Here is a 26,909-nt window from a genome sequence, read left to right as displayed (position 1 = left end):
TGAAGGGACAAGAGTAAGGAGCTCCACAACCAGGAAAGTTTGTGGAAAAAGCCTGGGACACCATAGAAGCAAGACATCATTGTTAAGTAGCATGCAAGCGATGGGGCTCTCACTGCTGGTTTCCCCACCTGCTGGCTTCAGCCTCCATGGGCACCAATCTGAGCAGGCTCACACTTCCCTCAAGCCAAGGTCTCTTCCACCCTCATAGGCTCTGGGATCTTGAGCACCACCCATCACAAAGCCTCCTCAGGAATCAGCCATGGGCACCCCTGCCTGAGATGGGACTCCACCACTGCTGGCAGGGACTGAGTGCTAAAGTGTGGGGTTAAGAGAGCACACCAGGGAGAGGAGCACTGTTGGCTGTGCAGATATAACAGAAGGGACGGGAGTGAGGAGCTCTGTGGCTGGGAGTACCCATAAAAGAAGCATGGTCTGCCTAGGAAATGAGGTGCCATTGCTGAGTGATTTGCAAAGGGTGGGGCTGCCACTGCCCTCACATACTAGCCCTTGCCTCCATAGGCACTGGGAGGGACTCCCACCAGAGAAAGTGCACCACAGTCTGGTGCAACTGCCTTCCAGTTTATACTACAGGCACTTCATGCACACCCCAGGTGTGGCTGCCATACCCCTCCATGGCCTGAATGAGTAAGTGTGCCCCAATCAGTCACTGCTTTCACTCCTTTTGCCTGTGTGGGGAACAGAAGCCTGAGGGTGGCACACATGCAGAGGTGGAGCCAAAAGCAAAGCTGAGCACCAGGGGTGCTGCAACTAAGGAAGAGGATTGGAAAGCTCTCCATGCAGCTGCACAAGCCTACAATTTGAATGTTGATGCATTTAATGTTGTCCCAGAAGTCTCTGAGAATGTACTCATTTCATTCATTTTTCTTTATTCTGCACTGCAGAATTGTTTTTGACCATTCTGTCTTCCAGCCCACTTATCCATTCTTCTACCTAAGTTATTCTGTTACTGAGTCCTTCTAGTATATTTTTCATTTTAGTTATTGTGTTGTTCATCACTGGTTGTTTGTTCTTTAGTTCTTCTAGGTACTTGTTAAATATTTCTCGTATCTTCTTGATCTATGCCTCCATTCTATTTACAAGATCTTGGATGATCTTTACTATAATTACTCTGAATTCGTTTTCAGGTAGATTGCCTATTTCCTCTTCATTTATTTGGTGATGTTTCTTTTTACCTTGCTCCTTCATCTGCAACATATTTCTTTGTCATCTCATTTTGTTTAACGTACTCTGTTTATGTTCTCCTTTTGGCAGGCTGCAGGATCATAGTTCCTCTTGCTTCTTTTATATGCTTACTGTTGTGTGAGGGTGGTCCAAGTGTTTGTGTGGGCTTCTCAGTGAGAGGTACTTGTGTCTGTGCTCTGGTGGGTGGAACTATTTTCCCTCTGATGGACAAGGCCACATCATATGGTGTTTTTTGGTGTGTCTGTGAGCTTTGTACAACTTTAGGCAGCCTGTTTGCAAATGGGTGGGGCTGTGTTCCTGTCTTGCTGGTTGTTTGGTGTGTGGTGTCCAGCTCTGGATCCTGCAGCCAGTTGGGTGGAGCCGGGTCTTGGTGTCAAAATGAATACTTCTGGGAGGGTGAAAGCTTATTAATATTTCCTTGCCTTGGGAATTCTCTGGTGCTCCAGCATCCTGGACTCAACACTCCCACCCTAGAGACACAGGCCTGATCCCTGGCTGGGGACTCAAGAGCCCACAAGCTTCAGAGCAGTGCCAGAGTAAAAAAAAAGAAAAAAAAAAAGGAAAAGAAAACAAAGAGACAAATGAAACTCAATACAAACAGCAAAGACAAAAACAAACAAGAACACACACACACACACACAAATAAAAAAGAAGAAAGAAAACAAACAGACAAACCATACCCAAGACAAATAATAAAAACAAAACCAAAGAGAAACAAAGAAGTAGACAGAAAAGAAAAAAAAAAAAAAAGAAGAAGAAATGAAAAAACAACAGAACCAACAAAGAACTCAAAAATGAAAGCTATCCATAAGGACTAAACTAACAAAAACAAAAAATGAAAAAAAGAAAAAAAACAAAACAAAATATAAAAGTAAAAACAAAGAAGAAAAGAAAGCAAACATTAAACACATAAAAGCCACCAAGTAAAAGAAAAAAATAAGAAAAAGAAACCCACAAAAGAACAAAAAGGTAAAGTAAAAATAGAGAAATTTTAAAAATATTAAAAAGTAAAAATATAAAAATAATAAAGACAACACCACAACAATGGAACAATAGGAAACACACAAAAAAAGAATACTAGTACTAAGCATATTTTTCTGGGGCCTCCTCTGTCTGTGTCTTTGCTCCCACAGTGAGTCACAGCCAACCTCTGCCTCCCAAGGAGGCCCTCAAATACCTCTAAGTAGATCTCTGGACCTCCTGTGGACCCTGTGGGTCCAGGTCAGTCTCTGACCTGGCCCAGTTCCTGCATGTACTTGCTCCCAAAGTCCATTGTTGCTATAGCTAAACTAGTCTCAGTTGTGGGAACACTCATTTTCTATTCAGATATTCCAGGGTTTACCAAGGTAATTGCAGGGATTTAATTAATAGCTTGTGCAGTTTCATGGAGAGCTTTCTGATCCTCTTCCTTAGTTGCACCACCCCTGGTGCTCAGCTCTGCTTTTGGCCCTACCTTTGCATGTGTACCACCCTCAGGAATCTGTTGCCCACACAGGGGAGAAGAATGAAAGCAGTGACTGATTGGGGCACACTTACACTTTCAGGCCAGGGAGGGGTATGGCAATCGCAACTTGGGTGTGAATGAAGTGCCTGTAACATAAACTGGAAGGCAGTTGCACCAGACTGTGGGGTACTTTCACTGGTGGGAGTCCCTCCCAGTGCCCATGGAGGCAAGGGCTGGCATGTGAAGGTGGTGGCAGCCCTGCCCCTTGCAAACAACTCAGCAATGGCACCTCATTTCCTAGGTATACCATGCTTCTTTTAGAAAAAGAGAAAGAGAAAGGGTCTGAGAAAATATTTGAAGAGATTACAGTTGAAAACTTCACTAACATGGGAAAGGAAATTGGCACCAAAGTCCAGAAAGGGCAGAGTCCCATACAGGATAAACCCAAGGAGAAACATGCTGAGACATATTAATAAAACTAACAAAAATTAAAAAAACTAAGAAAAAACATTGAAAGCAGCAAAGGAAAATCAGCCGATAACATACAAGAGAATCTCCATAAGGTTATCAGCTGATTTTTCAGCAGAAACTCTGCAGGACAGAAGGGAGTGGCAGGATAGATTTAAAGTGATGAAAGGGAAAAACCTACAAAGAAGATTATTCTACCCAGCAAGAATCTCATTCAGATTCAATAGAGAACTCAAAAACTTTACAGACAAGCAAAAGGTAAGCAAATTCAGCACCACCAAACCAGCTCTACAACAAATGCTAAAGGAACTTCTTTATGCAGGAAACACAAGAGAAGAAAAACACACAAAGGCAAACCCAAAACAATTAAGAAAATGGGAATAGGAACATACATATCGATAATTACCTTAAATGTAAATGGATTAAATACTCCAACCAAAACACACAGACTGGTTGAATGGATACAAAAACAAGACTCATATATATGCTGTCTACAAAAGACCCACTTCAGACCTAGTGTCACCTACAGACTGAAAGTGAGGGGATGGAAAAAAGATATTCAATGCAAATGGAAATCAAAAGAAAGCTGGAGTAGCAATACTCACATCAGACAAAATAGACTTTAAAATAAAGACTATTACAAGAGACAAGGAAAGACACACATAATGATCATGAAATCAACCCAGGAAGAAGATATAGCAACTGTAAATATGTATGCAACCAACATAGGCACTGCAATACAGAATGCAAGTGCTAATAGCCATCAAAGGGTAAATCGACAGTAACACAATAATAGCGGGGAACTTTAACACTCTACTTACACGAATGGATAGATCATGGGGACAGAAAGTTTAAAAGGAAATAAAAAACTTAAATGACAAACTTAATTGGTGTTTATAGGACATTCCATTGGAAAGCAGAATAATATACTTTCTTCTCAAGGGCACATGGAACATTCTTCAAAATAGATCACATCTTGGCTCACAAATCAAGCCTCAGTAAATTTAAGAAATTTTAAATCATATCAAGTATCTTTTCTTACCACAACATTGAGTTAAGAATCAATTACAGGAAAAAAAAAATCTGTAGAAACACAAACAAAAGGAAGCTAAATAGTGTGCTACTAAATAACCAAGAGATCACTGAAGAAATCAAAGAGAAAAAAAAAAAAATCTAGAAACAAATGACAACAAAATCATTATAACCCAAAACCTATGGGATGCAGCAAAAGCATTACTAAAAGGAAGATTATAACAATACAATCCTACCTCAAGAAACAAGAAAAATTTCAAATAAACAACCTAAACTTACACCTAAAACAAATAGAGAAATAGCAACAACAACAAAAACACACCTTAAAGTTAGTAGAAGGAAATAAATCATAAAGATCAGGGCAGAAATAAATGAAATAGAAACAAAGAAACCAGGAGCAAAGATCAATGAAACTAAACACTGGTTCTTTGAGAAGATAAATAAAATTGGTAAACCTTTATCTAGACACATCAAGAAAAAGTGGGAGAGGAGTCAAATCAATAAAGTTAGAAATGAAAAAGTAGAAGTTACAACTGACACTGCAAAAATACAAAGGATCATAAGAGACTACTACAAGCAACTGATATACCAATAAAATGGACAACCATGAAGAAATGGACAAATTCTTAAAAAACACAACCTTCCAAGACTGAAACTGGAAGAAATAGAAAATATAAACAGACCAATCACAAGTAATGAAATTGAAACTGTGATTAAAAATCTTCCAGCAAACAAAAGTCCAGGACCAGATGACTTCACAGGTGAATTCCATTAAACACTTAGAGAAGTGATAATACCTATCCTTCTGAAATGCTTCCAAAAATTTGCAGATAGAGGAACACTCCCAAACTCATTCTATGAGGCCACTATCACCCTGATACCAAAACCAGACCAAGATACTACAAAGAAAGAAAATTACAGACCAATACCACTGACGAATATAGATGGAAAAATCCTCAACAAAATACTAGCAAACAGAATCTAACAGCACTTTAAAAGGATCATACACCATGATCAAGTTGGATTTATCCCAGGGATACAAGGATTCTTCAATATATGCAACTCAATCAATGTGATACACCATATTAAAAAACTGAAGAATAAAACCATATGATCATCTCAATAGATTTATAAAAAGCTTTTGACAAAATTCAGCATACATTTATGAAATAAACTCTCCAGTAAGTAGCCATAGAGGGAAACCACCTCAAAATAATAAAAGCCATATACAACAAACCCACAGCAAACATCATTCTCAGTGGTGAAAAACAGAATGCCTTTCCTCTAATATCAGGAAAGAGACATGGATATCCACTCTCGCCACTATTATTTAACATAGTTATTGAAGTTTTAGCCACAGCAATCAGAGAAGAAAAAGAAATAAAAGGAATCCAAATCAGAAAAAGAAAGTAGTAAAACTGTCACTGTTTGAAGATGACATGATACTATATATATAGAAAAATCTAAAAATGCCACCAGAAAAGTACTATAGCTAATCAATGAATTTGTTAAAATAGAAGTATATAAAATTAATGCACAGAAATCCCTTGCATTCCTATACACTAATGAAGAAAGATCAGAAAGAGAAATTAAGGAAACAATCCCACTCACCATTGCAACAAAAAGAATAAAATACCTAGGAATAAACCTACCTAAGAAGGCAAAAAACCTATACTCAGAAAACTATGACTCTGATGAAAGAAATCAAAGATGACACAAACAGATGGAGTGATATACCATGTTCTTGGATTGGAAGAATCAATATTGTGAAAATGAGTATACTTCCCAAAGCAATCTACTGAATCAATGAAATCCCTATCAAATTACCAATGGCATTTTTCACAGAATTAGAACACAAAAATCTTAAAATTTGTATGGAGACACAAAAGTCCCTTAATAGTCAAAGCAATCTTGAAAAAAAAAAAAAAAACAGACCTGGAGGAATCAGGTTCTCTGACTTCAGACACTACTACAAAGCTACAGTAGTCAAGACAGTATGGTACTGACACAAAAACAGAAACAGATCAATGGAACAGAATAGAAACCCAGAGATAAACCTACCCACTTATGGTCATCTAAGCTATGAAAAAGGAGGCAAGGATATACAATGGAGAAAAGACACTTATTTCAATAAGTGTTGCTGGGAAAACTGGACAGCTACATGTAGAAGAATGAAATTAAAACACGCCTTAACACCATACACAATAAACTCAAAATGGATTAAAGACCTAAATGTAAGCCCAGACACTAAAAGACTCTTAGAAGAAAATATAGGCAGAACACTTTGACATAAATCACAGCAAGATATTTTTGACCCACCTCCTAGAGTAATGGAAATAAAAACAAAAATAAACAAATGTGAACTAATGAAATTTAAAAGCTTTTGCACAACAAATGAAGCCATAAACAAGATGAAAAGACAACCCTCAGATGGGAGAAAATAAATATAAAAGATTCAATGGACCAAGGATTATCCTACCTAATATACAAAAAGCCCATGCAACTCAATATCAAAAACAAACAAACAAACAATGTAATGCAAAAATGGGTAGAAGACCCAAATAGACTTTTCTCCAAGGAAGACATACAGATGGCCAAGAGACACATGAAAAGTTGCTGAACGTTACTAATTATTAGAGAAATGCAAATCAAAACAACAGTGAGGTATCACGTCACACAGGTTAGAATGGGCATCACAAGAAGCCTACAAACAATAAATGCTGGAGAGGGTGTGGAGAAATGGGAACCCTCTTGTACTGTTGTTGGGAATGTTAATTGATATATAGCCACTATGGAGAACAGTATGGAGGTTCCTTAAAAAACTAAAAATAATATTACCATATGATCCAGCAATCTCACTACTGGGCATATACCAACAGAAATCCATAATTCAAAAAGATACATGCACCACAATGTTCATTGCAGCACTATTTACAATAGCCAGGTCATGGAAGCAACCTAAATGTCCATCCAGATATGAATGGATAAAGAAGATGTGGTACAGATATACAGTGGAATATTAGCCATAAAAAAGGAACAAAACTGGGTCATTTGTGGAGACATGGGTGTACCCAGAGACTGTCATACAGAGTGAAGTAAGTCAGAAAGATAAAAACAAATGTCATATATTAACGTATATATTTGGAATCTAGAAAAATGGTACAGATGAACTGGTTTGCAAGATAGAAATAGAAACACAGAAAAGAGAACAAACCTATGCACACCAAGGGGGGAAATCAGGGAGTGGGGGGTGGGATGAACTGGGAGATCGGGATTGATACATATACCATAATATGTATAAAGTAGATAACTAATGAGAACCTGCTGTAGAGTACAAGGAGCTCCATTCTCTGTACAGTAGAAACTAGCACAATATTGTAAAACAACTATACCCCAATAAAAAAACATTAGCATACAGAAATATCTTGCATTCCTATACACTAAAAATAAAAGATCAGAAAGAGAAATTAAGGAAATAATCCCATTTATCATCACAACAAAAAGAATAAAATACCTAGAAATAAACTACCTAAGGAGGCAAAGGACCTGTATGCAGAAAGCTATAAGATACTCATGAAAGAAATCAAAGACAACACAAGCAGATGGAGTGATATACCATGTTCTTGGATTGGAAGAATCAATATTGTGAAAATGACTATACTACCCAAACAATTTATAGATTCAATGTAACCCCTATCAAATTTCCAATGGTATTTTTCAGAGAAATAGATAAAAAAATTTTACAATTTATTTGGAAACACAAAAGACCCCAAATAGCTAACGCAGTCTTGAGAAAGAAAAATGAAGCTGAAGGAATCAGACTCCCTGACTTTAGACTACACTACAAAGCCACAGTAATCAAGATAGTATGGTACTGACACAAAAATAGAAATAGAGAACATAATAGAAAGCCCAGAGAAAAATCAACGCACCTATGATCACCTAATCTATGACAAAGAAAGCAAGATATACAATGGAGAAAAGACAGTCTCTATAATAACTGATGCTGGGAAAACTGGACAGCTATATGTAAAAGAATGAAATGAGAACACTCCCTAACACAATACACAAAAATAAACTCAAAACAGATTAAAGACCTACCAGACACTATAAAACTCTTAGAGGAAAACATAAGCAGAATACTCTTTGACATAAATTGCACCAAGATCTTTTCTGACCTACCTCCTAGAGTAATGAAAATAAAAACAGGGACTTCCCTGGTAGTTCAGGGGTTAAGACATTGCTTTCTAATGCAGGAGGTGTGGGTTTGATCCCTGGTTGGGGACCTATGATCCCACATGAATAACAGCCAAAAAGCCAAAACATAAAACAGCAGCAATATTGTAACAAATTCAATAAAATCTTTAAAAAATGGTCTACGTCAAAAAAAAAAGAAACAAAAATAAACAAATGGGACCTAATTAAACTTAAAAATTTTGCACAACAAAGGAAACCATAAACCAGATGAAAAGACAACCCTCACAATGGGAGAAAATCTTTGCAAATGAAGCAACTTACAAAGGATTAATCTCCAAAATATTCAAACAGCTCATGCAGCTCAATGTCAAATAAACAACTCAATCAAAAAATGGTGGAATACCTAAACAGACATTTCTCCAAAGAAGACATCCAGATGGGCAACAAACACATGAAAAGATGGTCAACATCACAAATTATTAAAAGAAATGCAAATCAAAACTACAATGAAGTGTCACCTCACAACAATCAGAATGGCCATCATCAAAAAATCTACAAGCAATAAATGCTGGAGAGGGTGTGGAGAAGAGGAAACCCCCTTACACTGCTAGTGAGAATGTAAATTGATCCAGCCACTATGGAGAACATTATGGTAGTTCCTTAAAAAACTAAAATAGAACTATCATAAGACCCAGAAACCCACTACTGGACATATACCCAGAAAACCATAATTCGGAAAGATACATGCACCCCAATGTTCATTGCAACACTATTTACAATAGCCAGGACATAGAAGCAATCAGAATGTCCACCAACTGAGGAATAGATAAAGATGTGGTACATATATACATAGGAATATTACTCAGATATAAAAAGGAACAAAACTGTGTCATTTGCAGAGAAGTGGATAGACCTAGAGACTGTCATACAGAGTGGAGTAAGTCAGAAAAAGAAAAACAAATATTATATATTAATGCATATATGTGGAGTCTAGAAAAATGGCACAGATGATCTTATTTGCACAGTAGAAATAGAGACACAGACATAGACAACAAACTTATGGATACCAAGGGGGAAAGGGGGTTGGTGGGATGAACTGGGAGATCGGGATTGACATATATACACTGCTATGCATAAAATGGATAGCTAATGAGAACCTATTGTGTAGCTCAGGGAACTGTACTCTGCTCTGTGGTGACCTAAATGGGAAGGAAATCCAAAAAAAGGTGATATATGTATACATATAGCTGATCCACTTTGTTGTGCAGCAGAAACTGACACAGCAGTGTAAAGCAACTATTCTCCAATAAAAAGCATTATTTTTTAATTAAAAAAAAAGAAAAAAAATAGCATTTGGGAGACAATACAGGTAGGCATGAATTAAGGCAGTGGGAATGGAGAGAAGGGGACTTATTTGGGGAACATTAAGGTATGGAATTTTAGAATGGCAGGGGGTAAGGGAGTGGGAAAGTAAAGGAAAACTGGCAGATGTGTGGAAAACTGATGGGATGGTGATACCATTAGTTGAAAAAATAAATCCAGTTTTGAGTGACTATAAATTTGAAGATACAGAGTTTGAGATTTTTATTGGATATTCAGGTGAGAATCTCTGCTTGTCAATTAGAAGTATATTTCTGGGACTGAAATGAGATGTCCATGCCAGAGATAGAGATTTGGGGGTTAATCAGCTTATAGACAGCAGCTAAAGCCGTGGGAATAAATGTCATCCACTGATGGTTTATAGAAAAGGGAAGGAGGGCACTTCTGGTTCTGAAATATGGCAGACCAGGAACTTGAGAACCTATCCAATGTAAACACATAAACATGTAAGATACAAGGCAGTAAAGCTTATTAGAGCAGAGTTACACTCAGAATGTAGTGGATGGAGTGAGAGTTTGGGGTTAGTAGATACAAACCATTACATTTATAATGAATAAATAACAAGGTCCTACTGTATATCACAGAGAACTATATCCTGTCTCCTAGGATAAAGCATAATGAAAAATAATATTAAAAAATAATGTATATATGTATATAACTGAGTTACTTCTCTTTATAGAAGAAATTAATACCACATTGTAAACCAACAATATTTCAATAAAAATTTTAAAAAGTAAATATAATGATAAAGTTGATATAGTTATATTACAAGATTAAGATAGTAGAAATACTAAAAATGATACTCAGAATTTTACTACACTATAAAACTGTTATCTCTGATTACAAAGGAAGGTATCTTATAGACAGGTAAATAAATGATTGATTTGAAGATATTTCAAATATCAGAATATGAACAGAATGAAATTTAGGAACTACATCCTATAAACAAAAACAGCATAACATACGAGCATGCCATCTCTCTTTAGGAGTAGATAATATACTCAGATATTTAAGTCTACTGTTGCACTGGAAATAATTAACTGAAATACATGTGTGGCCTATACCAGTTTCTTATACTGAGAAAATATAAAACCCCGTCACGAGTAATACAAAATCATTTGTTAATCAAATTTCATTGAAATATTCTATTTTATGGTAAAATTTTAATTTTGTGAGGAAAAAAATTTAGAAGAAATTTTTAAACATTGTCAGTATTAACATCTTCACTCATAGAAATAATCATCATTTCATTCCTGCAAGGATAGTGGTATGCTGAAGGGACGCAGAATATTGCAGAATATACTTAAATTGCTAAATTCACAAGATTCATTGGATTTTTGGCTCAAGTATCACTGAGTGATGGTTTTATTTCATATCCGTAGTTAAGAAACAAGCTTTATTACTTTAAAATAATATTTGATCTGAGCATTATTAATGTGAGGTTATAAGTTGATATACAGGCATACTTTTTTTTACTGTGCTTCACTTCATTGAGTATCTCAGATATTGCATTTTATACAAATTGGAGTTTTGTGGCAACCCTGTATAAAGCAAGCCTGTAGGCACGATTTTTCTAACAGCATTTGCTCCTATGTGTTTCTTGGTTACAGTTTGGTGATTCTCACACTATTTTAAACTTTCATTATTATTATATTTGTTACGGTGGTCTGTCGTCAGTGAGTTTTGATGCTACCATTCTAATTGTTTTGACATGTCACAAACCATACCATATGCCAGCAAACTTAGTTAATAAGTGTTGTGTGTGATAATCTGCTCCACTGACCAGCCATTCCCCCATCTTTCTCCCTCTCTTGGGACCTCCCTCTTCCTGAGATACAACAATATGGAAATTAGACCAATTAATAACCCTCCAGTGACTTCTAAGTGAAAGGAAGAGTCACACTTTAAATCAAAAGCTAGAAATGATTTAGCTTAGTGAGGAAGGCATGTAGAAAGCTGAGATAGGCCAAAAGCTAGGTCTCTTGTACCCAACAGTTAGCCAAGTTGTGAATGCAAAGGAAAAGTTCTTGAAGGAAATTAAAAGTGCTACACCAGTGAACACATGAATGATAAGAAAGAAAAACAGCCTTCTTGGTGACATGAAGAAAGTTTTAGTGGTCTGGATAGAGGATCAAACCAAATGCAACATTCCCTTAAACCAAAGCCAATCCAGAGCAAGGCCCTAACTCTCTTCAATTCTGGCAAGGCTGAGATAGATGAGGAAGGTACAGAAAAAAAGTCTGAAATTAGCAGCGGCTGGTTCATGAGGTTGAAGGAAAGAAACCATCTCCATAACACAGAAGTACAAGGTGAAGAAATAAGTGCTGATGTAGAAGCTTCAGCAAGTTATTCAGACACTCTAGTCAAGATAATGAAGGTGGATACACTAAACAACATATTCTCAATGTAGACAAAATTACTTCATATTAGAAAAAGATGTTATCTAGGACTTTCGTAGCTAGAGAGGATAAGGCAATGTTTAGCTTCAATTCTTCAAAGGACAGCCTGACTCTTTTTTAGGGGTTAATATAGTTGGTGACTTTAAGTTGAAGCCAACACTCATTTATTACCATTCCAAAAATTGTACGGCTCTTAAAAATTATACTAAGTCTAGTTTTCCTGTGTTCTGTAAATTGAATAACAAAGTCTGGATGATAGTACATCTGTTGACAACATGGTTTATTGAATATTTTAAGCCCAAAGTTGAAACCTACTGCTCAGAAAAAAAAAAAAAAAATCTTTAAAATATTCCTGTTCATTTACAAGGTACCTGGTCATCCAAGAGCTCTAATAGAGATGTACAAGGAAATTAATGTTATTTTCACACTTGCTAATACAACATCTATTCTGCAGCCCATGAATTAAGGAATAATTCAACTTTCAAGTCTTATCATTTAAGAAATGAATTTCATAAGCTTATAGCTGCCAGAGATAGTGATTCCTCAGATGGACCTGGGCAAAGTAAATTGAAAACCTTCAAGAAAGTATTCTCCATTCTAGGTGACATTAAGAACGTTTATAATTCATGAGAAGCAGTTATAGTATCAACATTAATAGGAATTAAGAAGAAGTCAATCCCAACTCTCATGGATGACCTTGAAGAATTCAAGATTTCAGTGGAGGAAGTAACTGTAGATGTGGCGGAAGAAACAAAAGAACTAGAATTAGAAGTGGAGACTGAAGAAGAGGCTGAATTACTGCAATCTCATGATAAAACTTTAATGGATGACGAGTCGCCTTTTATGGATGAGTGAGGAAAGTGGTTTCTTGAGATGGAATATACTCCTAGTGAAGATGCGGTGAAGATTGTTGAAATCACAACAAAGGATTTAGAATATCACATGAACTTAGCTGATAAAGCAGCAGCAGGTTTTTATAAGCAGCAGGTTTTGTAATTTTGAAAGAAGTTCTACTGTGGGTTAAACGCTATCAAACAACACTGCATGCTACAGAGAAATCATTTACAAAAGGAAGAGTCAATTGTTAAGGCAGACTTCACTGTTGTCTTATTTTAAGAAATTGCCATGGCCACCCCAACCTTCAGCAACCACCACCCTGGTCAATCAGCAACCATCAACATCGAGGCAAGACCCTCCACCAGCAAAAAATTACGACTTGCTGAAGGCTCAGATGAGGGTTAGCATGTTAGACCAATAAAGTTTTATTTTTTTTAAATTAAGGTATGTATATTGTTTTTTAGGGAAAATACTATTTTATACTTAATAGACTACAGTATAGTGTAAACATACATTTTATATGCACTGGGAAACCAAAAATTTGTGTGACTCTATGGTGATATTCACTTTATTGTGGTATTTGGAATTGAACTTACAATATCTCTGAGGTATGACTGTAGCTATAATTCTAAAATATCAGCTAATTGGAAATATGTATGACTAGCATATTTTGATAGTCTATCAACTTTCTGTCCTTCTCATATAAACATTAAGGCTTTAAAATTTGATTATTATTTTTCATAAATAAATCATTTTTTAAATTAAAATACACATTATCTCTTCCACATTATCAAATGTAATTAAGTTATTCTCAAAAACAAAATGTTCAAGGGGAGAGTGTTGATAATAACAGCAACAATGTGAAAATACAATTCTCTATGTTGTTACCTAAAAAGTAAACTAAAAGTTAAAATTACTTATAATAAGAGAAAATTAATTATATCTATGTATATATGCTTTCTATGTAGGTATAATTTCTATCTTATACAAATATATATAATATATACTAATATATATACATATATTATATATATAATTTCTGGGAACTAAATATATAATATTTACTTATCAAAATTACAGATAACCCCTTATATGATAGAGAGAAATTATACCAAAGTTTCTTAAAATATCTATGTTTGTGTCAGGTACAGTTTAAGAGAAGGGAAGACTAAACAGTTTATGTGCTATAATAATTCTAGTAACAAAGAGGAAGAAAAAATACCAGCATATTAAATTACATATTATAAATTCAACCTGATAATCTAGAATCCAGTGCTAATGACAATAATACATTCATAAATTATACATAACATTCATGGTTACATGAAACACAAACTTTCAAGAGAAAACAAATAATATATTATAATTAATTGGGATACAAGAAACTTAGAAAGTTAGAATATAAATTCAAATTAGAATAGTCCAGAGTAAAAGACAGAATACCTATTGATCATTATAAGAAAACAGGATATTTAGTAGTATTTTTCACATTGAATCAGAATTGGAGCCAAAGAACTGCCCAAACTAAGCCACATTTATAATGAGAGAGTTAGCTTTGCATAGTGGCAGTGTCGTAGCCAATGAGGTTTATCCGATGCATGATTATTGTTAATTGAAAAGTTTTCCCAATAATGAGAGAGTCAGTCATAGTCAGAAGATTTCATTAAGACTAAGAGGTGATCATGACATATTCCCTAAATTTCCAGGCTCCATAAAAAATACCGGGCAGGAAACAAGTCAGAGTGAGTGTGGAAGAGAGGGAGACACAAGTGCACTGTTAGTGTAGTCAGTGTACAAGCTTTGGAGTAGAGTGTGGTTTACTCTCCCATTAGCCAAGTGTATGTATGTGTGTGAATATGTGTGTTTTCTAAAAAGAGAGATTGAAAGTTCGTCACCTGGATTTTAGGCAAAAGGAAAGAAACCTTTCTAAAAGGTTTAAAGAAAGCCTTTACTTGAAGACTTGACTCTGTAAAATATGGAATTTGTGTGATGCTGTCTTGAAAAATGACAAAGAAAAAGTTGATAAAATGGTGACTTCTTTAGGATTAAAAATTGGAGCTCATGTGGCATGACATTCAGATCCTTAAGTTCAAATTAATGCCATCTGCAGTCAGTGCCTACCCATATCCCATGCTGTTCTTGTTACAGTGTTTGAGAAACTTCCTAGTCCCCTGGATATTACAGCTGAGAGAGAAAACAAGATGATGTGCACAGCTTAACTCTCTTTCACCAAAACCCAGACACTAAAGCAGCTTTTATGAAATATGGAAATGAAGATACTGCTCTAGTTATTATCTTTGTTTCCAGAATGCTTGTCATTGATGCTAAGGCTTTGCCTTAGAATAAGCCAAGACTGTCCATTCAAAAAGAAATCGCTCAGAGGCGTGAGCATGCAAGGCTAAGGCACATGAAGAAGCTTGTAGCAGCACAGGGGCAGGCATCCTTGGAGCCCATCCAGTATGGGCGTCCTCTTGAAACAAGTCCAAAGGTAGAAGAGCCAAAAGATGATGAGCAGCAGGTGGAGAGTATGACCTCTAAACCTGTGCTCCAGGAAAGAAACAACTAAGGGTCTTTTATTGTATTTGTTCGAGTATTCAGTGGCGTGGCTCAAAGGGGAAAGAAAATTTTGTCTTGGGGCCCAAATACAGTTCTGTTGAGTTTCTGTAGTGTGTATCTTTAGGCTTCTCAACTCCAGTAGATGACCTTTCCCAAGTTCCCCACATGGCATACTATAATCTGGAGAACCTGTATCTTCTGCTAGGAAGGGAGCTGGGAGACCTAGAGGAGGTCCTTCTAGGAAATGTGCTAATATAATGCCAACAAGACTTTGTGTTGAAATCTGCAGCACTGTGCAACTTGTCATCCTGCCCGCCATTTATATCACTCAACTTTGAAGCACCCTTATTGTGAAGGTTGCTGTTGGACCAAAACACCCAAGTGAAATGCCTCAGTCTGTCAAAGAAATTAAGCTGTTGAACCAAGCTGATCCCTGTGTCCAGATCTTAATTCAGGAAATAGAAGAGCACATCTTTATATGGAAGAAAAGATCATGGAGCAGGCAGAAAAGCAGAGAAACCTTAACAAAAATAAATAACTACTACTATAAGCAGATTATGTTCTTCATAATAAATTGAAAAGAATCACCCAGCATTTGATATTGAGAAGATATTGCATGCTGCAATATCTCTGTGTATTCACTTTCAATAAAGTTCATCCATATAAGTATCTTTTAAAAATACCAAAATTCTCCTGTCCATCTCTGAGCAATAGAGAAGAGAATTGAAGAGATATAGAGCAAGGATAAAAACAATAGGGAAGCCAACATTCCACATTGTGTTTCTAGGACAGAAGGAGTGAGTTTTTCATAGGGTAAGTGGACACCCCAGAAATGAATAGAGCTTCAGCTGCTGTTATTTCTACAAAGAGGATTGTCTATAGATAATGAACACAAAGAGCATGAACTGTGGATCCATGGGTGGCAGGAGGTAAGGGGATTCCTATAAAAGGACTAGGTAAAACTAAATCTACATAGGTAGAATCTTCCCCGGGTCCTCCAAAGAACTCACAAATAAATCCTTTGAAAGAACAAGTCCTTGGACTATGCCAAATAGAGGACATGAATGGCCAGTCAGTGCCAACCAGAGTGTCAAAAACAACAAAGTAGAATAAAGCAAGTGCCAGTTAGGTAAAAAGATGCTTCCTTTCCCACCTTTTTTCAATCTCCTCAATAATTTGGAAAAAAATCTAGCCTCAAGAAAGGAAAAGTGGAAAAAGTGAATTAAAGCTAACCATAAACTTCATTTTTTATTCCCACCATTTACAGTCCCAGAAGAAAACATGAACTGGGCTCTGTACTTGAAGGAGGAGAAAAATTAAAATCAATTCATCCTTAACTTGATTGATCTTTAAAACTTCTAAGTCACCAGAGAATTTTGGTATCTGCTCAAGATATAACAGAGATAAACATGGAGATTTGACAGGGCCTGATTAAATTCAGCGAATTTACAAAAATGTCATTTATACCCCTCTGTTTTGAGACTCCTCAATATACTAGCTGCTATATTTATAACATTCTTCAGTAGCTATATTCCTTCTAATAGAGCTGTTCTACTTTCAATGCACTGCAAAAACTCTTTAAATATGTACATGACTTAAAATTGTTTATATAGTAAAAGAAAGGCTCTATTCCTCTAAAGGAAGTAATACAATAGAAGCATATATGGAAAGAGACTCAATTAATACTTATGCTTCCTCCTGGTGCCCTAGATATTCAGAGGTGGCAATGTCATACCTTATATCATTTCCCTATATTATTTTAGAAATGGATAGGAGGAGACTAAATACGATTTAACTCTGTCTTTATGTTGAACAGAAAACATGGTAATGGAAGCAACAAGAGTCTCCAAAAATTTTTCTTCCTCCTTCTCTATTCAAGAAATATTTATTGACAAAGGAAAATGTTTCACAGTTTTTAGAAGTGACTGAAGCAATATTTGTCTTATCAATAAATGTTTTTTCTCTTCAAACAAGCACCCTCAATGCAAATACAAAAATTTATATCTCTAATCCACATAGCTTGCTTTCTTAAATTAGTCACCTAGAGGATAAGTAATAGCCCTGTACTTGAATACATCATTTACTCTGGTCAGCTATTTTTTTCAGAAAATTCATTGAATTCAAAGCTAATTACTCAAAGGTAAGATTTGGTTCTCTGATTTATACAAAATGTACTCTTCAGCAAAAACCATGATTAAGCTTGACACGTGATGATAGATAGATAGATAGATAGTTTTTAGTGACATATATTGAATTTAAAATCAAGACTATTTTATTCAGTTAAATTTTAAGCATCAGAGTTTCTGAATACCTGTCCTAAACTAATTTCATTCTAATGTAATGTTTTATGAATAATGTCCAATTTTGCACAGTGGTTTTTTTAAAAACTATTTATTAGAAATAATACTTGAAGGCTTCCCTGGTGGCACAGTGGTTGGGAGTCCGCCTGCCGATGCAGGGGACGCGGGTTCGTGCCCCGGTCCGGGAAGATCCCACATGCCGCGGAGAGGCTGGGCCCGTGAGCCATGGCCGCTGAGCCTGTGCGTCTGGAGCCTGTGCTCCGCAACGGGAGAGGCCACAACAGTGAGAGGCCCGCGTACCAAAAAAAAAGAAAAAAAAGAAATAATACTTGAGAAGTTATTAAAGGGGAAAGCTAGCTGCATGTGACAAAAATGTTGATCAAATTTCGAGTGGGACAGAATATTTGAAAATAATTTTTTGAAAATCTATCAACACTTTGTTTAGTGTCATCAATTCAAGCAATTTGTTAGCCTAGTGTTCTTTCTCTGAGGGAAGATATATAAGAGTTGGTCTGCTTTTTGTTTATAAAAGCCTACTCCCTGTGAATAGCCTACAAATGTGTATTTCTAAAGCTATTACAAAGAGTTGAGAGACATGTTGGTGCAGGGAATTAAGGGAAAATTCTAAAGAGAGAAAGAAAATATTTGAAGCTCAATTCTATGAAAGAGTCTAAGGGTGATGGAGAAACCTCAAGTATTTTTGGAGACATGATAATAAAACGTGTATCCGAGTATGAATACACATGGGTCTTATTCATTATTCAGTTTGACAAGATATTCATTGGACTCTTTCCATATGAAGAGATGCATACCAATTTTATCGATCTTAATCAATGCAGTATTAAGTAAATCATTTAATTTTAGGAAGGTCAACAGTCCAATAAATGTAAATATTAAGTATAAATTTTAGCTGATGGTAAATAGTATTTGCTTAGGTCAACAACAGTTGTAAGTGTATTTTGACAAGTAGAATTCAATTATTGAAGTCCATACCTCTGTCTCAGTATTGAAAAAGGGTACCATTTAACCAATGTTTTAAACTATATCATACCACCCTACCCTACACATAGTACCATAATTGGTGGTTTCAGCTATCAAGAGATTACCAATAACTTTAAAGGAACATAAATGATCATAACAGTTCTTGAATAAAGCCTTTATTTATAGATTATTTACTCATAGCCCATTTTCACACAATTTTCATTTGCTTGGTTAGCTTGTTTCCAGTATTATAAAAATTAAAACTCACAAGTGAGTAGGCTGATAAATACAGGCACAATAAGAACTTTTTAATTATGAAAGACTGACCGTAACAGCAAGATACCCAAATGTGTTAATACACATGATATTATTAAGTTTATAAAATAAGCACGAGTATAAAAATCTACATAAATGAAACAAAACAAATCAATTAAATCCTAATGAAAATTTTATTTTAGTTATTTTATATGATGGTCTTTTTTACTGTAAAAAGTCAATTCCCACCTCTCCATCAACTTACACACACACACACACACACACACACACACACACACACACACACACACACAACTCCTAACAGCACACCCTAATGATCCGATTCCTGCCACATTTATGCATCAGAATTCCTCCTGTGTATGTTCGTTAAAGAAAAAAACCTTGGGGAGAATTCTGGAAAAAGAAGAAGTATATAGTCGTGAAAATCTCTTATTCCTATTGGATATCACCCCTGTTGTTATGATATGTTATTATGATAGAAATGAAAATGAGGAGATATTCTGATAGTCTGAATAGAGGCAGAACTGCTTCCAGCCCAAAGAGAAGAGGTCATTTTGTACACTTCAGGCAGTGCATGTTTGGATTCTCTGGGAACATCAGGACACAGCAATCATAACCAGGTATACTTGGCAAGCCTGTGTAAGAGAATGGAAAAATGGAGGCTACTCTAAGTAGCTTGCTAATGTAAGAGAAAAAGAAGGATGGAAATTCCAAACGATAACTGTAGACTTTCTGTACAACAAATATACTACATGGATGATCCTCACGAATGACTAATAGACCCTTCGGGTAGTTCTGAGATTCTGTTTTAACTTATTTAGGAATTAGCACTTCAATAGATATTTAAGATATGAACATTTTGGTTCCTGGTAATGAAATAAGTTCTTCAGAAGTTTCATTTATGTACAATTATTCATATACAGGTAAAGTTGGTAGTTCCCTACTGTCTTGCATTGTGATTGCTATTCTAAGGAGTTTTACAAATCTCAACTGAAAGTGGTTGAGGCAAAGATCCATATCTTACACTTTTAAGAGAAATTTACTCTGAAATCCTGACTCAACTCCTACTTGGTGATCCCAACTGGACCAATTTTCACTTGAAATCTAGCCTTGAGCTCTAAGCAGTTTGCTCCTTAATGATTCTCCTGGGTTCTCTGGCAGCCCCTTTAGTCTTCTTGAATCAACAGTTCTTCTTAAGTAGAGAAAATAAAGCTCCAGGCCAAAATAAGACAGAAAGCGCAAAGAAAAAAAACTGGCACATCTTTCTCTCTTGTGATTATTTCATTCACTACAGGCCACATACTCAGTTTTTATAAAGTGAGAGAATCATGATGGAAAGGAGAAAAAAACAACAACAATATAATTCCCTTTTCATTGAAGGTTAGGTAGTATTCAACATTCTTCTAATGATTGCTGGTCTATTTCATTAATACATATTTGTGGAGGTTTTATTATGCTGTAGTCTTTCTCAGTACTCCTTCTGTATGTCCATCATACTAAGTGGTCTCCCCTACCACCTTAAAGAGACAGGAATGCTTTCAGTAAATTTGGGGCCAATTTGTATTTTGCCTTCTCTCTTTTTATTTCATTTCCATGATAATGTTTATATTTTAGTAATATCTAATAGATTATTTGCTATAAATAAGTAAAATATGTGCCCTAAGTACATCATATGGGAGGTAATGTGCTTCACTTAAAATGTGATATATCTTAGAATTATTATGTATTATTTAATGTACAATTATGATATGATAGACTATATTGAAAGACAGTCATGGTGGTGTCTTGGTTTAACATAATGGCAATAGAGTATGAAGAAAGAAAATGGCTTTACATCACTAACAGAATGAGTACCTTTTGGCAATAGATTAAGTTTGAGTTCTGAACAAAAGTAAAAATTTAATTCTATCTTAAGTAATTAGTTTCTTATGGATGAAGAAATCAAGTTGTTTGTGCTAGGATTGAATTAGATACTCAAGCACCTGTGAAAAAGGGCAATCAGTACATACACATTTAAAGCTTACAAAAATCTTAAGTGGCACGTTTGCCAAATTTTGATATAGAGGTGACATTTAAAATCACAGAGATGGATGAGCTTGCCTAAGAAGAGAGAAGGGGCAGAAATTAGTAGATGCTCAGAACTTGGGTTCAGTAACTGAACAATTAGTGATCTCGTGGATGTTGCCTGCTAATATATTGTCTTTTTAATATGATTCTAGTCTGGAGGGTTTTCAGGTCATATCATCTTAAAGAATCAGAACTCTGGGTTTTTTCTATTTTAGAGAGTGTATTTATTTTTGAATATTGTTATTTTTCAAAAGAATGATCAGGTTTATTTTACATTATAACAATTAACATTTATTTCATCTTTGCTTAATTTTCAGTTTATCAGCTACCATGGAACAATTTGCACTATTTGATGCTTTTTATACTTTTACAGCATGCAATTATGAAGAAAATATACTATTTTATTTTTATTTATGAAATGTTAGATTTTTAGATATTTAAACTGTACTTAATATAAATAGTTATTTAATATAGATTTAATGATAAAATCATTTAAACTTTAAAAAAAATTATTGCAGTATAATTGATTTACAATGTTGTGTTAGTTTCAGATGTACAGCAAAGAGAATCAGTATACATATATCCATTCTTTTTTCTTTTTTTTTTTTAGATTATTTTCCCATATAGGCCATTACATAGTATTGAGTAGAGTTCCCTGTGCTATACAGCATGTTCTTACTAGTTATCTATTTTATATATAGTAGTGAGTATATGTTAGTCCCAATGTCCCAATTTATCCCTCCCCCACATCCCCTGGTAACCACAAGTCTGTTTTCTACATCCATGACTCTACTTCTGTTTTGTAAATAAGTTCATTTGTACCCTTTTTTTTCAGATTCTACATATAATCAATATATATTTATTTTTCTGTGTCTGACTTATTTCACTCAGTATGACAATCTCAAGGTCCATTCATGTTGCTGCAGATGACACTATTTTATTCTTTTTTATGGATGAATAATATTCCTTGCATATATGTACCATATCTTCTTTATGCATTTCTTTTTTGGTGGATATTTAGGTTGTTTCCTTGTCCTGGCTATTGTAAATAGTGCTACAATGAACATTGGGGTGCATGTATCTTTTTGAATTAGGCTTTTCTGTGGGTATGTGCCCAGGATTGGGATTGCTGGATCATCATCAAAAAATCTATAAACAATAAATGCTGGAGAGGATGTGGAGAAAAGGGAACTCTCATACACTGTTGGTGGGGATGAAAATTGGTACGGATGAAAATTGGTACAGCCACTATAGAGAACAGTATGGAGGTTCCTTGAAAAGCTAAAAATAGAACTACCAAAGCATTTAATATTAAATATCAGCAGCAATTAGGTAACTTAATACAGTTTTATCTGGATGTTGAAGATATTTATTTTAAAAATCCACATGATATGTTTGGAAAGGGATTTCCAGGAAAATTCCATATTCTCCTTACAATTGTGCTGAGAGATACTGGGGGATTATCAATAGTGAGTAAGAAGGAAAATATATCCTTAACAATTGAGAGGATGGTAACAACAGAAGGCAGACCTGAAATAAAGAATATAGTTATGTTATGGGGTAGGTTACTAAACAGTCTCCTTTGGAATGCCATGAATAATTATTCCAGAAATTCCCTAGCCAGGTCCATTTCATTTTTGGAAACTTGAAGCCCTTAGTTCTTACTAGGAGGTCTGGTTAACTTGCATAGAATCATCCAAAATAAATATTCATTACAACCAGTGTCATAAAAAGAAGATAAGATGTTTCCAAGGTAATAATAGTGCAGGGACAGGAATGGGAATTGGGTTTCAGTTCTTTGTGTGTCCTCCATTTCCTGTCATGGGAAAGGAGACTTTTTATAAATGGGGCTCCAACTTATGAGCTTCTCTATGTAGCAAATGTAGGGGGTCACATAATTCATCACTTCTTCCACAAATATTTTATATTTAGCTTGTTATAGTGTCTCTACAGTTAATTTTAGAAAGGCAAAAATATAGATGAGTCAAATCTAAATTAAAATTCTAAAATAAAAATAATATAGTTTATTACTCTGGTCTTACCTGCTTGATTTATCCCACTGGATTTCCCATTGACCTTTATGCTTTGATTCTTGCTATTAGAGAGGGGAACAAATTCATACGTTTTTTTAATCCAGAAGGCAAACTCCCCCAGATAGGACAAATCATATGTTTGCTGACATTTACCCTTTAGACCATTTTTGACCTTTAATATTTAAGGATTTCTCTATTTCATACACATCTGAGTGACAACTACTAAACGTTTCTTTTATTTGGAAATGTATAATTATTGTACATACTGTCTCCATTTAGGGCATTCTGGAATATGGTAAAATGATAGTTGGTTACTTGGTTAATGTTTTATCAATATGTCCCATTTTATTTTTATAGCAAATAACTTTTTATGATTTTAGCTGGAAAAAAAGCAACAATAAGCAAAACATTGAAAATCAGTACTGAGTTTTAAAATAGATGAATATTTTACTCACCTTTCATCCTGTGAAAATGCATAAGATTGCATGATTAATAGAAGACTTCAGCAAAATTCCTCAAAATATTTCAGTCAAGGGTATCAATTCACAAAAGATAGCCACACTAACTAAAAATATGAGCTTAGCTATTTTGAATGTGGGTTCATATGTCTTTGTGTATTTTAATTTTTGGTAGGCAATTCAATTGTAACAAATGTACTACTAAAGAAATAAAAGATGTGCTCAACAGAAATTGGAACTGAATGCTATGCTTAATAACTAAATCATAAATTTTATTTCTGTGAAATGTATTGACACATGTGATGCAAATTTAACAATTAAGTAACCATGCTACTTAAAGATATACAAGTCATATTATTTTTATGTTGATACAAAGTTTTAAGAAAATATGCTGTTGGTTAATGAAATTATGAAGGAATAAATCAAAGAGTAATAATCTTATGATAAAGTTATTTTAACTTCATTTCTCTCACAATAATATAGTATATTCTCCTAAAAATTTCACACAAGATAGGAACGTAATGAATTTGGTCATACTCTAAAGTTAATCCCCAAGAAAATTCAATTTATTAAAATCTTGTTACATGTGTTTACTGTTATATATATTTACATATATTTGTCTGTTTAGCTCTACACAAACTGGATAACTATACACACATTATTTTGTACACTTCCTTTTTAACTAAACAGTTTGTGATTATTATGGTCAACACAAATAGAGTTAGGTATGTATATAGTGATTACAAAATATACTAGAGCAAGTTCTTTGGGGAAAAATATCTATCATTGCAAAAATGTCTGTTATATAATTTATAAAATGGTTTTATTCTCTTATGGATCATATCAGAGTTTTTAATAAAATAAGTCATAGTGTGAACTTAAAAGAGGAATCTATGTTTGCCAAATTTATTTTTGGCTTGAGATCTTTCTTTCTTTCTTTCTTTTTCTATTTCCACTTATTTTTGGCTCTTGGGGAAATGTCATCTTTTCAATATGAAAAAAAGCAACAAGTTCAGCAAAAATTAGAAATCTGAAGTGTAGAATAGGACAAAAGCAGGGTAGGGGGAAAAGGCAATAAGCAAGTAAAAGCAAGTAAAAGCAAGAGATGAGATGTTGCCAAAAGATGGAAGGTGTCCTGTCCCCTATCTGGGGAATGACATTTAGATGACAGCACATACCTTTACATATATGCACAGAATGACTGATTTTTTTTTTTTTTTCTGTAAGAAATGATAGGGTTTTAGAGGGGCTTTCTGGAGACTTAGGGACCAAGGCTAGTCTCTCTCTTGCACCTCTTGACCCCTTTTTCCCACCAGGGTTAAGGAAGGAATCCAACATTATGAAGGAGGTAAAGTGGAAGAGGGAAGGATCCCCCTTGACAGGGTGGGGGTCAGACCCCTGCAAAGGAAACCACCCAGGACAGAGCTTGGAGGAGACTGAAAATGGAGATAGTAATGTTAACACCTCCCCAGAAACTGAGAGAGGAGTGGGGAGATATCTGGAAACTAGGACTTCAATAACCTGGATGCCCTTCTTCAAAACCCCACCTCGGGGGGGACCTTGAAGATGGCGGAAGTGTAAGACGCGGAGATCACCTTCCTCCCCACAGATACACCGGAAATACATCTACACGTGGAACAGCTCCTACAGAACACCTACTGAAGCATGGCAGAAGACCTCAGACCTACCAAAAGGCAAGAAACTCCCCACGTACCTGGGTAGGGCAAAAGAAAAAAAGAAAAAACAGAGACAAAAGAATAGGGATGGCACCTTGCACCAGTGGGAGGGAGCTGTGAAGGAGGAAATGTTTCCACACACTAGGAAGCCCCTTCCTGGGCAGAGACTGCAGGAGGCGGAGGGGGAAGCTTCAGGGCCGCAGAGGAGTGCACAGTGACAGAGGTGCAGAGGGCAAAGCGGGGAGATTCCCGCACAGAGGATCAGGGCCAACCGGCACTCACCAGCCTGAGAGGCTTGTTTGCTCACCGGCCGGGGCGGGCGGGGCTGCGAGCTGAGGCTCGGGTTTCAGTTTCAGTCGGAGCACAGGGAGAGGACTGGGGTTGGCGGCTTGAACATAGCCTGAAGGGGTTAGTGTTCCATGGCTAGCCGGGAGGGAGTCCGGGGAAAAGTCTGCACCTGCCAAAGAGGCAAGAGACTTTTTCTTCCCTCTTTGTTTCCTGGTGCGCGAGGAGAGGGGTTTAAGAGCGCTGCTTAAAGGAACTCCAGAGACGGGCGTGAGCTGTGGCTAAAAGCGCGAACCCCAGAGACGGGTGAGAGCCGTGGCTAAAAGTGCGGACCCCAGAGATGGGCGCAAGCCACAGCTAAAAGCGCGAACCCCAGACACAGGCGCGAGCCGCGGCTAAAAGCATGGACCCCAGGGACGGGTGGGAGACGCTAAGGCTGCTGCTGCGCCACCAAGGGGCCTGTGTGTGAGCACAGGTCACTATCCACACCCCACTTCCGGGAAGCCTGTGCAGCCCGCCACTGCCAGGTTACCGGGATCCCGGGACAACTTCCCTGGGAGAACGCACGGCGGGCCTCAGGCTGGTTCAATGTCACACCGGACTCTGCCGCCGCAGGCCTACCCCGCACGCAGTGCCCCTCCCTCACCCGGCCTGAGTGCTCCAGAGCCCCCGAATCAGCGGCTCCTTTAACCCCATCCTGTCTGAGCAAAACACAGACGCCCTCCAGCGACCTACACGCAGAGGCAGGGCCAAATCCAAAGCTGTGCCCCTGTGAGCTGTGAGAGCAAAGAAGAGAAAGGGAAATCTCTCCCAGCAGCCTCAGAAACAGCGGATTAAAGCTCCACAATCAACTTGATGTACCCTGCATCTGTGGAATACATGAATAGACAACGAGTCATCCCAAATTGAGGAGGGGGGCTTCGAGAGCAAGATCTATGATTTTCTCCCCTTTTCCTCTTTTTGTGAATGTATCTGTGTATGCTTCTGTGTGAGATCTTGTCTGTATAGCTTTGCTTCCACCATTTGTCCTAGGGTTCTATCCGTCCATGTTTTGTTTTTTTTTAAATTCTTTTCTTAATAATTAATTTTAGTAACTTTATTGTACTTTTCTTTCTTTCTTTCTTTCTTTCTTTCTTTCTTTCTTTCTTTCTTTCTTTCTTTCTTTCTTTCTTCTTGCTTCTACTAATTCTCTCACATTTTTTCCCTTTTATTCTGAGCTGTGTGAATGAAAGGCTCTTGATGCTCCAGCCAGGAGTCAGGGCTCTGCCTCTGAGGTGGGAGAGACAACTTCAGGACACTGGTCAACAAGAGACCTCC

General features: G+C 36.3%; 3 pseudogenes; all 3 read left to right on the top strand.

Annotated features, from left to right (window-relative positions):
* Positions 1 to 11,631: 11,631 nt before the first annotated feature.
* LOC112414647 (tigger transposable element-derived protein 1-like) lies at positions 11,632 to 13,365 on the top strand (annotated as a pseudogene).
* Positions 13,366 to 14,092: 727 nt separating this feature from the next.
* LOC112414646 (elongation factor-like GTPase 1 pseudogene) lies at positions 14,093 to 16,094 on the top strand (annotated as a pseudogene).
* On the top strand, positions 14,512 to 14,594 carry LOC112414663 (uncharacterized; annotated as a pseudogene).
* Positions 16,095 to 26,909: the final 10,815 nt, after the last annotated feature.

The sequence above is a fragment of the Neophocaena asiaeorientalis genome, unplaced genomic scaffold (assembly GCF_003031525.2).
Source record: "Neophocaena asiaeorientalis asiaeorientalis breed wild unplaced genomic scaffold, Neophocaena_asiaeorientalis_V1.1 scaffold127, whole genome shotgun sequence".
Taxonomy (NCBI): domain Eukaryota; kingdom Metazoa; phylum Chordata; class Mammalia; order Artiodactyla; family Phocoenidae; genus Neophocaena; species Neophocaena asiaeorientalis.
Note: the sequence above shows the minus strand (reverse complement) of the source record. Positions and strands in the feature narration are given on the sequence as shown.